The sequence below is a fragment of the Zalophus californianus genome, chromosome 12, assembly GCF_009762305.2.
Source record: "Zalophus californianus isolate mZalCal1 chromosome 12, mZalCal1.pri.v2, whole genome shotgun sequence".
Taxonomy (NCBI): Eukaryota; Metazoa; Chordata; class Mammalia; order Carnivora; family Otariidae; genus Zalophus; species Zalophus californianus.
Genome location: NC_045606.1, coordinates 59,052,734 through 59,066,449, shown reverse-complemented (window position 1 = coordinate 59,066,449; position 13,716 = coordinate 59,052,734). Strand labels below are relative to the sequence as shown.

At 44.3% G+C, this 13,716-nt stretch overlaps 1 protein-coding gene across 1 annotated transcript in view; it reads right to left on the bottom strand.

The window, feature by feature from the left end:
- Nucleotides 1–13,322, bottom strand: part of CREB5 (cAMP responsive element binding protein 5) — a 376,944-nt gene extending 363,622 nt beyond the window's left edge. Inside the window, exon 1 of the mRNA XM_027574286.2 lies at nt 13,206–13,322. The gene's annotated coding sequence lies outside the window, so the exon portion shown is untranslated. The remainder of the gene's footprint in view (nt 1–13,205) is intronic.
- Nucleotides 13,323–13,716: the final 394 nt, after the last annotated feature.

The window sequence follows — 13,716 nt, the reverse complement described above, 5'->3', positions numbered from 1 at the left end:
GTTTCTGCTTTTATATTTATTTAAATGAAAAGGTCTACATATTCAAGCACAGTGAGCTGTTTTACAGATCTGTTGGGAATATGTCACAATGACACAAAATTGGAGCTGTCACAGAAAATCCTAGAGGTAGGGGCTCATATAGGTCAACCATCAGTCCACATGAAACATACATTTTCACCACTCAAAAAACACACTAATTTCTAGACTGTAGCCATGATGAGTTAATGGAAAACTGTGACTACCAAAGGGAGTTTATGCAGGAAAATAAATATCACTATTTTCTACACTAAGCTCAGAGTATGCACATTTAACAAGCACCAAGTCTCAAGCAAATACCCACCCAAAACACACAGTAACCAGAACATCTTGTTTTGTTGACTGGTGTCTAATATAATAGGTGCTCCATAAGCAATGGCTGAATGAATATGTGGCTTTTTCCCTCATCAAACGCTAAGTCTTCTTTCTTGGTTTTGTCTTTCCTTTGTACTTCTTTTCCTATGATTACGCCTCGGCTAACACCGAGTACTTTTATAGGACCTGCATCTCCCTGATTCCCCTCCCTCCACTTCTTTCATGCTTTCTCCTTTCTCTGACACTCTCCTCCCTCTCCAGCTCTCTCTTCCTCTCCTCTCCCCAACCCCATCTGATTCATGGTCAAATCCTCTCAATTCCACTTCTCTTAAATCTATCCATTTTTCTCCACTCCCACTGCCACCATCTCAGACAAAACCATCATCGGCTAAACTGGTTTTTTTGGAACAGCGCACAGTATGAATAGCTGACCTTTATGAGGTGCCTGCTGTGCCAAACAGCTCTCATTTCATCCCCAGGGTAACTCCACTGGGTAAGCGTTATCACTAGTCTCCATTTTAAAATCAAGACTCACACAGTCTAAGTCGCCTGTCCGCCCCCAAGCTGACCACTGAGTCTGTCAGACTCCATGGCCTTCAATCCCGCCCATCTCACCATCCTGCCCCAGCCCTGCTGCATGCCCAACATGGCTGCCAGAGCGATGCTTCTAATACTCAAAGCTGAAAGCGGCACTCCCTTGCATACAACCCTTCATTGCGCTCTAGGGTAAAGTATGAGCCCTTTAATAAGGTTCTACCTGATGATGTTCTTCCTTAACCTTCCCATCTTGTTTATTACCAATTCCTATGAGCCCTTTGGAAATCACCGTAGCTGTCACCACCTCCATGGTAGACACTCCACCTGAAAGGAGTTAAGAAATCCTCTCATGGGTTCCCTAAACTCTTACCCTTACCCCTGTGAAAGCCCTTAGAAGGCAGAACATCGAATCGTCAGAGTTAAAACCGCAGGCTCCCACTGCTGGTCTTCAATTCCAGTTCTGCCACCTGCCAGCAATGTGAATCTGTGCAATATTCTTAACCTCTTTGTGCCCCAGTTTCCTCATCTGTAAATTAGAGGTAATAACAGCACAAGCATGCACCTTACTGAGTTGTTATAAAGTTTACGTGTGAAGCAATCAGACATGGTAAGCACACATGTTAATAAGTAAAACTTTTCCTTATTACCCTCTCTTACCTTTTTTTTGTTTCTGTCTCTATGATTCCTGCAAACTTTCATTTTCTACGTATAAATTTCAAATTAGTGTGATTTCCTTACATTTGTAAAATGCTTAATCCTTGTCAAAATTCTTCGTCCTCAAAGCAATTCCATGAAATAGGCAGAACAGATTACTTTACAGAGAGGCTAGATGTCTTTATAGGTCACAAGAATGTGGTGGGACCATTGTAATTAGCAGGTAGTGAGGGTTCGTAAGTGCAGTAGCAATAGAAGACACAGTATCAGTGACAGAGACTACAGCTATAGAAAAATCATTATCTTCAAAGTGCTATTTGAGCCACTTAATTTGCTTCTCTGAGCCTCATTTTCCTCACCTTTGAAATGGGGATAATGACACATACTTTACAAGACTGCAATGAGGTGTAAACAAAATAATATATAAAGTATCTGTTCAGTGCCAGGAACCTACTGAACACCCAGTAAATATTAGTTCATGACAACAGGACATGGTCACTGAGCTGGTCACAGGGGAGGCCAAACACAAAACCCAAGTTGGACTATATACTTCCCACCATGAAAGCCCGGCCTCCCACGTGAACACAGCCCAGCCCTGTTTTCAGTAGAACACATCAGTCAGTGCATCCATAAATGTGTACCCTGCCTGCCCTCTTCTTTGCCTGGAAAGAGAAGGGGGGTATGGAGGGACAGGAGCATAGAAGAGGGGATTTAATACAACCCATGATAAGATTTCAGAACTTAATATTGCCCATGGGCCTTGCCTTTATGGGCGACCTAATGAGAAACACCAGTGCTACGTGACTCTGATCCAACAACGAATCTCACTTCTTGAGGGCCCTGGCAAGAGGAAAACAAAGGCCCCTTTTCCTCATTCTTATTTTCAGTGCTTTCTCCCTCTTCTGAACAGATGAAAGTATCATCAAGATACAAGCTCAAGTTCTGACTGATGAAACAGGAAAACTGGAAGCCTGGACAAGGGATGAGAGGGGTGGGATTTGCAGGGGTGGCTGAATGCCAGCTCCAGAGAGGGACTCCCTCTCTAGAAACGTGACCACGGCAAGACACCCATGCTCATTTTTCCAGGACACCAATAAAGCCCAATTCCACTGGGGTGTTCACGCGGGGCAGTCAACAAGGGAGTGGAGGCTCAAATGAGCACAGTCCATCTTGGCAGGGAGGGTGACAGGGTGTGGGTGTCCTGTCATCAGATCTGCATGACATCGACCCAGCCCATTACCTCAGCAAGAATCGCATCACTCAGAGAGCATAAGGACCAGGCCCACCGGGGTCATCAAATCCCACAGCAAGGCATTAAAAGCCTCTTGCCTCTCTCCTTCGAGGTTCCTGTAGGCCTTTCTATGGGAATTGCTATTCCCACGGCCACTAGGTCTCAGGCACCACCTAAGTATTTAATGTATGTTAACTCACTGAATTCCCACAACATCCCTTCCAGGAATGCAACAGCATCCATATTTTACTGGTGACTGAGTTGAGCTCAGAGAGGTGAAGTCATTGTCCATGATCACACAGTTAGTCCTTGCAAAGTTGAGATTCAAACCCAGGTCACCCTGAGACCACAGCCCATGTATTTTTTTCCACCAAGCTACCCAGCCTCCAGAATAAATTCAGGACCCCTCTCTTAATACTACCCTTTCCTGTCTGCCTAGGTTCGGAATTATACAATCACAACAGGAGTGAAAGGCTTTTTTTTATAATGTTCCTGTACATTTGAATCCAGCTTTACATAACTTTTCATTGCTTTTTTTTTTTTAATTTTCAAAACCACCCATGCCACCCACATTGCAATACTCACTTCGTGAATACTATATGATCAGGCATCTTGCTAGATGCTAGAGGATCCAAAATAAATAAGACACAGTCTCAGGCCTTCCCCCAAGACCCAAAGCTAAGCCTGATCTGATGCAAGGGTTCTTTAAGGAGCTATCCCCTGCACTAAGCATGGCTCATTCATCTCACTGCTAATGTGTCCTAATCTACCCCAGTTTAAATACCTGGGCTTCTACGTGTCCAGAAAGCAAGACTTCCAACTCTAGACTTCTCTAGGTCTTGTCTCCCTGTTCTAGTGGCCCTGATTAGTAACACCACTTCCTCTTAAGGCGAGGGTCCTGCTGTGCTGTCCCGTGCCTCCTTTCCAGGCCTGGAGTCCTGTCCAATGGCACAAAATCTGATGCAATAGCCACCATCCATTCTGTAGTCTTAGTCTGCCTGTTTGTTGGGAAACCCCTGCCCCCACAGGTTGGGTCCCCATTGCAAATCTCTCAGGAGGACAGCGATCATGCTGTCCACAGGTGCCAGGCTTCCCATTCACTCCATCGGGCTGGCCAGAGATTCTGTTCTGAGGCAGGGGGCAACCCCAGTTCTAAGCCCACATGCCGCCAATCCCACCTTTGCAGGTGACTAGGTTGTACCCCACTGAGTCCCAGGGCAAGAAGAAATGGTCCCTTTGTTTCTCTGGCTGAAAGCCAGTCTTCTACAAACAAGTTTTTCTGCATGTATCTAACAGACCCAGACATATCCATATAAAATCCAGTCCCTAGCATAATCTATTACAGGAATTTTTTTCATTCATTTTGTTTACTTTTTATGTAGCACCTTCTCAAATTTAAAAACAAATTCGGGGGGGGGCACAAGACAGATAGAAACAACTTTCAGGTCAACTACTCCCCAATTCCACAAAGGTGTATGGACTGCCTGCCAAATGCAGGACACAGAGGAGGACCCTGCCCTTGCACGCTGAGCAATCTGCTAGTCAGCAGATACAGATTTATGTTCCTGAGATTAGTAGAACAGTCCAAAACCTAGCACTCATAAAATTTAGAAAGCTTTACTCAGCAGGGATTGTTCTGACTGTAGCCAAACAAGAAGAGCACGTGTTCCAGGCACAGTTCTGTAAAGAGAGGCTGAGAGTAAAATAGGTGAGTTTTGACCACGTGGAAGAGAGCAGACGCAACACCCATATTTTAAAAAGACATGCTAACCTGCCTTTCGGTAAAGGGACACGATCTTTAGAGTTTTCTCCCTTTCCCTAAGAACCCCACAAAGACTTTGCAACTATACCATCATCTAGGGCTCTCTGCTGGGGAGAATTATTGTGTTAGCAAAAGGGTCTTTAAAAGCAGCCTCTTGGCTCAGGGAGTAGTGCCCCCATTAACAGGCAGTCCATCACAGCGAAGGTCCCTCAGCCAAGGACCATTGTCACATGGCTGTCAGTGACCAATCCATAACCATAAGTGAGAGCATTAAAACAGCACAGGAGAGATTTGTTTTCTGAGAGCAAAGGAAACAAACTAGGAGACAATTCTCCAAAGACTGAACATTCACAACCAGCAAATGCCTGCTGGAAATTTATATGCTGTGGGTGTAAAAGCAGTGAAATTCAATAATCTCAAAGCCACAGATTTGTAACTTGCACTTATGTAAATATTTATGGATTCTTTGGAAAAAAATCAATCCTCTCAGCCTTTCTCTTTAGTACATGCTTCAGAGGGAACTTTTTCCCCCCCAAGATGGGGATGTAAACTCTAGCTATTGCTGAAGAACATGAAGTCAGCAGACTGCCCAAGAACAACCTGAATTCCACTTATGATTTTACTCTACAGATTATATCCCATTCTCCTCCCCAACACCAGTGAGAGTGCAGAGGAAATGGGGTCCCCTCTGTGGCCTGGCCTCGCTGAGACTGGGAAGGTTCAAAGTTGACCAAGTCAGTGACACCCCTTACATAGGTATCAGGCACCCCTCCACTGTTAACTGAGAAATAAAATACACACAGTTCTCCACTGGTATCTGACACAAGCCCGGAGCCTCCTGGCCAGAGCTATTACAATAGCCTGTTAACCATCTCCTTCCTGACTGCTGACATCCCGAGGGCGATCATCCTAGAACCCTGGCTTTACTGTGTTTTGCCCCCTCCTCAATGCCTACCTGAAGCATCAAAGCCCCAAAGCTAGTCTGAGCTTTTTAGCAGGACAGTTAAGGCACTCTGCTGTCCAGCCCCGACCTTTATCCCCTGAAGGCTCATAGCTACATAAATCCTACGTCTCTGCAATCCTGAATCTCTTACCCCACACTTTCAGCAATTAATTTACAAATAGCATTTTTCTCATGCTTGTAAACGACACCATTTCTCACTTCTACATTGATTATAATCCTGTTCTATCTTCAAATGTTCAAATGTTACCATAAGAAACTCTACTCCCTGCACCCCACCATGTCCACTCGCAAATCATAATGAAATGCTCCATCTGCCCACCTGATTCCCCCACAAGATAGGAAGCACTTTCATCCTTGTCTGTCTCTGTGGCTCCATGGAGTTTAGCCCACATAATAGGCACTTCCAAATACGTCTGAGGATTGACATATGCCTCCTAGTAAGTGAACAATTTTAATGTCTCAACACATATAACTGATGACTTGAAGTTTACCTCCCACATGCTTCCTCTATCAAATGCTATGCTTAAAGCTGCTGTTCATTATCTGATTAAAAGAACTAAAGGTGGGGGGCACCTGGGTGGCTCAGTTGGTTGGGCGTCTGGCTCTTGGTTTTAGCTCAGGTCATGATCTTGGAGTCCTGGGATCAAGCCCCGCATCAGGCTCCACACTCAGCGGGGAGTCTGCTTGCGGATTCCCTCCCTCTTCCTCTGCCCCTCCCCCTGCTCATGCAGAAACTCTCTCTCACTCTCTCTAAAATAAATCATCTTTAAAAAAATAAAAGAACTAAAGGTGGTAGAAGTACTATCTACATGCATGTTAGTGGGGTGGTCAGGTGCCCCACACAACTACAGGGGACCCCCATTTGAGGACTGGTGAGGTGGAGTGTTGAAGCTACTATAAGGGCATCTCTTCAGCACCCATGAAGAAAGGGGTGTGGAAGTGAGGACCAGTATGCTCGGTCCTCCATGGCTGACCCACCCTATGTCCAAACACATTTCACATTATATAATAGGCCAGATCCTCCCAAGTGATGAACATACTGTTGAGGTGGCATTCCAGCTCTTTCAAACTATAAAACAGCATTGACATATTGGCATCTCAGTCCTCTAGAAAGGAACTTTATGTGCTTAACAGTGTACCTCGGGAATAATATTCACTCCAGTGGGATTGGGGGCTCGGAGACACCAACACTGACAAGTGAGTGTCATAGTAATAAGAGGAGGGTGGAGCCCCAGGTAGACTGGTCGCAAGGCATGACCAATCATGACATAGACTGGCCCATCTGATTAGGCTCAGGTGGAGGTGTGGTAGCCACAGATGTCATGATGTGGCATCAGGGGGCAACACAGCCAACACCCATGAGGAGGGAGAATGGCAGAAAGCAGTCGTGGGAGAAGCCCGAGAAATGCTAATAATGACAAAGCAGCAGGGACCCCAGCGCTGGTGCCTTTCATCACAAGTGTCAGGAGCCCACCTTCAGGCTGATCTAATGCCCCAGAAGCAGTGGTGGGCCACTTCAGCTACAACCACAGGGCGAGAGCGTGTGGGACAGGAACACGTTCAGAGAGAGGTGATCCGGAAGCTTCTACACAAACAGGAACTGGAGGAGAGTCTCAGCCACTAGCCTGACCCATATCCTCCCCCAGCAAGAAGGTTTACAAAACCCCACTAACCCCAGCAAGGTGAAGAAGGCAGCATTTTCATTTACAGAGATTTTTCTTTTGTTTTACTCCAACTGCACTGGAGAAAACCTGCACCTCTAGCGGTTTCATGGGTGATGACATAGTGAATGGCAACAGACATTGCTAGAGCAGTGGCTCATAGCAGGACAGGCCCTACTCCGAAAGTGTTTTGAAAATTGCTGGGTGCTTCATTTTGTTTTATACGATGATTGGAAGAAAACTGAGGGCATTTACTGGGTGGGGTTCAGGGATGCCAACTGTCCTGTAATAGACAAGACACTCCTCGCCCTGCACCCACACACCCAACTCTCAAATGCCATTCATGTAGGAAAAAAGACACTTAAAATTATATGAGAAACTAACTCAATTTTATATGTATAAACGAAATGCATTTTTGCATGATTTTATTTTTAAATTTTTTAAAGATTTTATTTATTTGGGAGAGAGAGAGAGAGAGAAATAGAGAGCAAGCACAAGCAGGGGGAGTGGCAGGCAGAGGGAGAAGCAGGCTCCCCATTGAGCAGGGAGCCCAATGCCAGACTTGATCCCAGGACCCTGGAATCACGACCTGAGCTGAAGGCAGATGTTTAACCGACTGAGCCACCCAGGTGTCCCTTGCATGATTTTAATATATGCTGAAATTTTTAGAAATGCAACCTGGAAAGAGAAGATTGTATTTGTTTTCATTATTTGGAATTTTACTGTAAGTTGTTCACCACCTGAGAACATCAGAATTGCCAACACAAGGCAATACATTTGTCACATTCCCCTATTCATGGGGAAATCCAACACCAAGGTGCAAGGACGTGACCCTTCATTAATTAAGTCTTCCAGAGTAGTAGCAACTACCATGCTGTGAAATGCTGTGCTGCTTTCTCCATTTGCTCCAGCCCTCCATGATCCATTGTCCGCCTTTCACTGTTCTGTTTTCTGCATCAGGAGGCTGAGCTCTATGGACTACAACCCCCAGGCTCCCTTGCCCTCTGGCTTCCAGCATTCAGCCAATGAGAGGCAGTGGCACGAGAACAGAGGGTGAGAAGAGAGAGTATACATTCCCCACTCCCCTCCCTCCTAACCCGAAGGTCCGGATGTTGTTTCCTCCCATCTTCCAGCTCCAACTCACAGGATTTCTGTAGGCTTAGGGGTGACAACGGTTTCTAGCTGTCCCTGGTCTCTGGTCCCTCACTCTCTTTGCTTGGTTCCCATAACCCTGCCCTCACTTTCATTCAGTCTTTTCAGTTAAACTCTTTACTGTGGCATCTCCTTAGGAGATGAATGCTATAGGAGTCTGAATGCTATAAATACATATTATTTTATTAAAATTACATTATTTCATGTCTATATTATATGATATTTAGGGCATTTTTTAAATCATGTGTCTAGGGTTTTTTTTATTTTTTAATTTTTTTTTTCGAGAGAGAGCAGGGACAGGGGCCATGGAGGGGCAGAGGGAAAGGGAGAAAGGGAATCTTAAGCAGGCTCCACACCCAGCGTGGAGCCCAACGTGGGGCTGGATCTCACAACCCTGAGGTCATAACCTGAGCCGAAATCAAGAGTGGGATGCTTAACCAACTGAGCCACCCGGGCCCCCTTAAGGTAGGTTTTTTATTTATAAGATTCACTGTAAGATTGCAACAATTTATTTTAAATATTTTTCTAAAGAGGGATCATTTGGATCTCATGGAGCTAGAGATAAAGAAGATAGGGAATGAGGAAACATGACTGAACAGCAGCAGGCAAAGAGCTGAGACTATGTAGAAATGCTAACATCCATGATAGGAAGAAATCACCAGTCTAAGATGGGCTGAGTAACTCAGAGGTAGACCAACAGATGATGCAAGCAAAGCAGAAGGTGGGGGCAGAGACCTATTTCCTTGTCAAGAGGAACTGGCAGCTAACACCAGAACATGTAGCAATGACACTAACATATAACTTGGAATTGCTGTAAATGTGTGTATTTACATACGTGTATACCTCAAAATACATGTTCTGTTTGGGAAACCCTATGGAGGTTAGTCAAGAATGTCAACTCAGGGATCCTCCCAAAACCATCAGCTCTTTTTAAAGTAAGGCAACTGAATAGTATATAAACTCAATCCTTATTTACATTCAAGTTCTCAGGATCCAGGACGGAAAGACCAAGTTAGCAACACTCTCTAGAGAGTGGTACCCGAATAGGGATGCTCCTGTAGGAATGTCGTCCTTCTGTGCACACACAACCTTGACCTCTCTTGGCCCCCCTCAGGGTACAGCCACAGTACATGCATGCACACACACACCATGCAACCTCTGGGTAAATTCAATCCCACTATTTTTAAGCTGCAGCCCCACAACAAGCTTCACCTAATACTAATTTTTCACACACACACGCACACACACACACACACACACACACACACACATATTTTGGCAAAAGAACAGAATGGCATCCCAGGAGAGTGGCTGGAATCCAGGTCAACTTAAAAGACCAGAACAGCCTGGGTCCTACTTGTGTATGCCCAAACCATAGAAAGGCTTACAGAAAGCCTAATATAGCTGGTGTAACTTTAAGTCTGAGGAATGTTAGATGCCAGCCACAATACGGACTAGTTACTTTCCAATAAATATATATTTAATAAATGCACAAATTAAGGGGAAGTTCCCTCAGGAGAGAGATTCCTAGTCAAGGGCCCTCCCAACTGTATTTTCTTCCCTCTATTCCCTTTGTACAGCACACACCCACGCCACAGACCCCTATAAAGTTCTCCAGATCACAGCTAGTGCTAGTACTTGTGAAGCATAATAGGAGTATCAACTACTGTTTTTGTCCAAATCATCTTGATCGGAGGCACAAAGGAAAAACTTGGTTCTCCCTTCCAGACCTGGCCTTCCCTATAGACCTACAAATGGTGGATACTCACCAAACAGCAGCGGGTCCCCCACTCCCAGGTTTGTAACACCTTAGGGATCTGCATCTGCCTCAACATCCATGACTCCAAATACCCCACCATACCCAACAGAAAATTACTGTTTCAAAAGGACTGATTAATTGCAGAGAACAGATGTTCTAACCCATTTTCAACACTTTGCTAAGGCTTGAGACCACATGAGAGCGCCAGTTTTCATCTCCTGCTCCCCATGTTTCTCTCCCCTCACCCAAGGTCCATAGACAGACAGGGGGAAGGGCAAGGAGAGCTATGATGAGGTGGAGCATCTGGCTAAGCAGAGTCCGCTCCCGAGGCAATCCATTATCTGGGGGAAATTATAGTTTAACATCAACCATTTGAGTTGTTGCAAATACCCTTTTCTAATCGATGTTAGGCACTTCCTAATTGCATATTTTCTTCAGCATGAGAAACTGTAAGCTTGGTAAATTATCTACTTTAATATCTCACATAATATACAATCCGAGCATCAGAACAGCAGTTTAGAACAGCAAGCGTCACACTTTTGAACTAGGATAATTTTTGAGATTTTCCAGGCTCTTCCTTAAGTAGCTGTTTCTGGTGACGTATTATATAAAGCCCTCAGATACCCACTAATTGATTTAAAACCCAGTTAGGCACATTACAAATACCCTTGGGCTTTTTATTATCTTGGTCTAACAGAAAGCATCAGAATCATTATTATCAATCGCAATAGGATCCATCAAACAAACAGCGTGTATTATACTGGCATCCTCCTTTGGGAAGAGAAGACCAAAAATAGATAAATAGACAAACAAAATTAAGCTCATCAGCAATATCAACTGATTCTCCAAAATAACAGCTTCTTTTATTATTGTGGGGCACATATGATTTCATTCCTGTGGTCCAAAGGAAGACCAAAGATGCACTCTCGTCACTGGCTGAGCTTACTTCATGCACTAGATCTTTCAATTCTGACAGTTCCAAAGTCTAAGAAAACTCAGCAGTATTTCGCTCTATTTCACTCTGAAGTGTTAGAAGGAGATAGGAGAAAGCAGTGGGGTGGGGGGGGAACAGAGGAAAGGTTGACAGGGACTTTCTTAGGAGAAACTGACAGAGTTACTAGCCTTAGTTGAACAATTTTAAGCAACTGATGAAACATTAAAAAAATGCAATCATGACCTTGATGTTAGGAATATTCCTGTGAGACAGGCCCTTGAGTAATGAATTAACTCCCCTCGAGAAGAAACCTTATAATGGGACCCAGCAATAAACAAAAACTGCAGTCATTTTATATATATATATATATATATATATATATATATATATATATATGTTATTCATTGGTTTTCAACTTCTAACATTAAACAAAAACACAGAAGACAGAGCAGTGGTTGCAAGACAGAACGAAAAGGTAAATCACCTGAACAATGTGAAAGTAACTATGGCACTGACAAAAGGTGGAATGTGGAAAGGAGCAGGATAAGAAAGGGGTCCACAACTCAAGAGCTTCGACTTAAGAATTTGATTGAGGGGAGCCTGGGTGGCTCAGCTGGTTAAGAGTCCAACTCCTGATTTTGGCTCAGGTCATGGTCTCAGGGTCATGGAATTGAGCCCCAGGTCGGGCTCCACGCTCAGTGCAGAGTCTGCTTCTCCCTCTCCCTCTGCTCCTCCTCCTCCTCCCTTCCCCCCCCCAACCTTTTCATACTCTTTCTCTCTCTCTCTCTCTCTCTCTCAAATAAATAAATAAATAAAATCTTTAACAAAAAAAAATTGACTGAAAGTTGATGGGACACAAAGTGAACATGCAAGTTACAGTTTTTTTTTTTCCAAGTTTTTATTTAAATTCCACTTAGTTAACATACAGTGTGATATTAGTTTCAGGTGTAGGCAGCAGTGACTCATCACTTACATACAACACCCAGTGCTCATCACAATGCAAGTTAGAATTTAAAGGCAGTGGCAACCAACAGAAGGAGTAAATGTAATAATGGAACATTGAGAGAAGACAGGGGATAGAGAAGAATCAGGGCAACTGAGCTAAAGCCCCATTTTCAAAGCAGAGACTCAAAAGATGTTGCAAAAAGATGATAAAGAAAGAAACATGGATATAATCGTATTATTTAGAGTCTGGCAGTCACTTCCAAGAAAACTCAAAAAACAAAAACAAAACCAGTTAGAAAAGATTACCTCTGGTGAATGGCCAGAAATAATCGTTTTTAACTTAAGTTATTTTACTTTGCTTCCAAGTACACATATTACAAAGAAGAGGAGAAGGAGGGAAGAAGAAGAAGCTCAGCCAAGATGGAGAGCAGGAAAATGCCATTTTAAAGAAAATAAGAGGGGTTGGGGAATGGTTAAGAATTGGTTAAGAAGCCAGAGTTTCATGTCTGCCTCAGTCAATGATAGGTGTGTGATCAGAGAACAGCAGAAAGAAGCCCAAAGAAGGGATCACAAGGCCTGTGTCCCAGCCTTGGCTCTGCTCATAGCAGTGTGACCAGAAGCATGTTATTTAACCCCTCTGGGCCTCAGTTTCCACATTTGCAAAATGAAAAGGTTAGCCTAGATCATATCTAATGCCACCGGGTCCCAGGGCCCATGTTCCTGGGTTCCCATCCAAATCCTGAAAACAGAACCAAGTAATTTTGAAAGTAATACTTCACAGGTTGTTAGCTGGGTTTTTGTTTTTGCGTTCAGGATTTGAATGCAAATCCAATGATAAACCCTACTGGTTCATCAATCCCCCGGGCCCCCCCTCTGGCTCAATCAACCCTCCCAAAAATGAAAAAATTCAGGGCTCTCATGTTGTCCAAGTAATAACTGGCAACCAGTCAAGCCATCCAAAGAATTTACAAGGTGAAGGGCCCACTTCAGTATCTGAAAAGTCCTCCAGAAGACACATGAAGGAGGTGGCAAAATCCCACAGCTAACCCCACCAGGATCCATATCACTAACAAAGGTTCGCAGGCTCAGATGGGAAGTGTAGCCTGGCGAATGAAGTGCCTGGGGGCCAGGGAGCTTGTCAGAGCCAAACGAACTCTGAGGTGTCCAACAATAAATTAAGCAGATCTGAAAAACAGTTGGAAGCAATAAAAATGAAACCACACATACACCGCCCCCCCAAAAAAAGTTCACTCACTGAAGTGGCTTCTTGCTGCTTCTTGTCTCTTTCTTTAGTAGATTCCAATCTTTATAAATATCTTCTCCAAGTCAAAGGAAGGAGCCAATGGGAAGAAGAGAAGGCCTGGGGTGTACCTGAGGTCGGCTAGGAATGTGAGCTAGTTGTGTAATCAGAAGCCACCTTTTGGAAATGCCAGAGAAAATAAAAGACCCTTGAGTCATCAACTTCTTCATCGTGCTCTCCCAGCTGTGACACCCCCCTCCTGCAAACACACACAAACATACACCTCCCACTCCCCACCCCCAGCAGGGGCATGTGTGGGGTCCATGTTCCAGGGACATGCTGAGTGAACATTCCAGGGCACTGTTTTCTCTCCACCACAAACATGGTGAAGGATCACTGAGGTTGGGTTCAACTGAAGCAAATGGCTACATTAAGGGGATGAATGCCCTAAGGCACTCGGTTGGTCCACATTTCTCCCTTTGTAGGGTTATAGCAATGAAAAGAACAAACACATATGATAGGACCA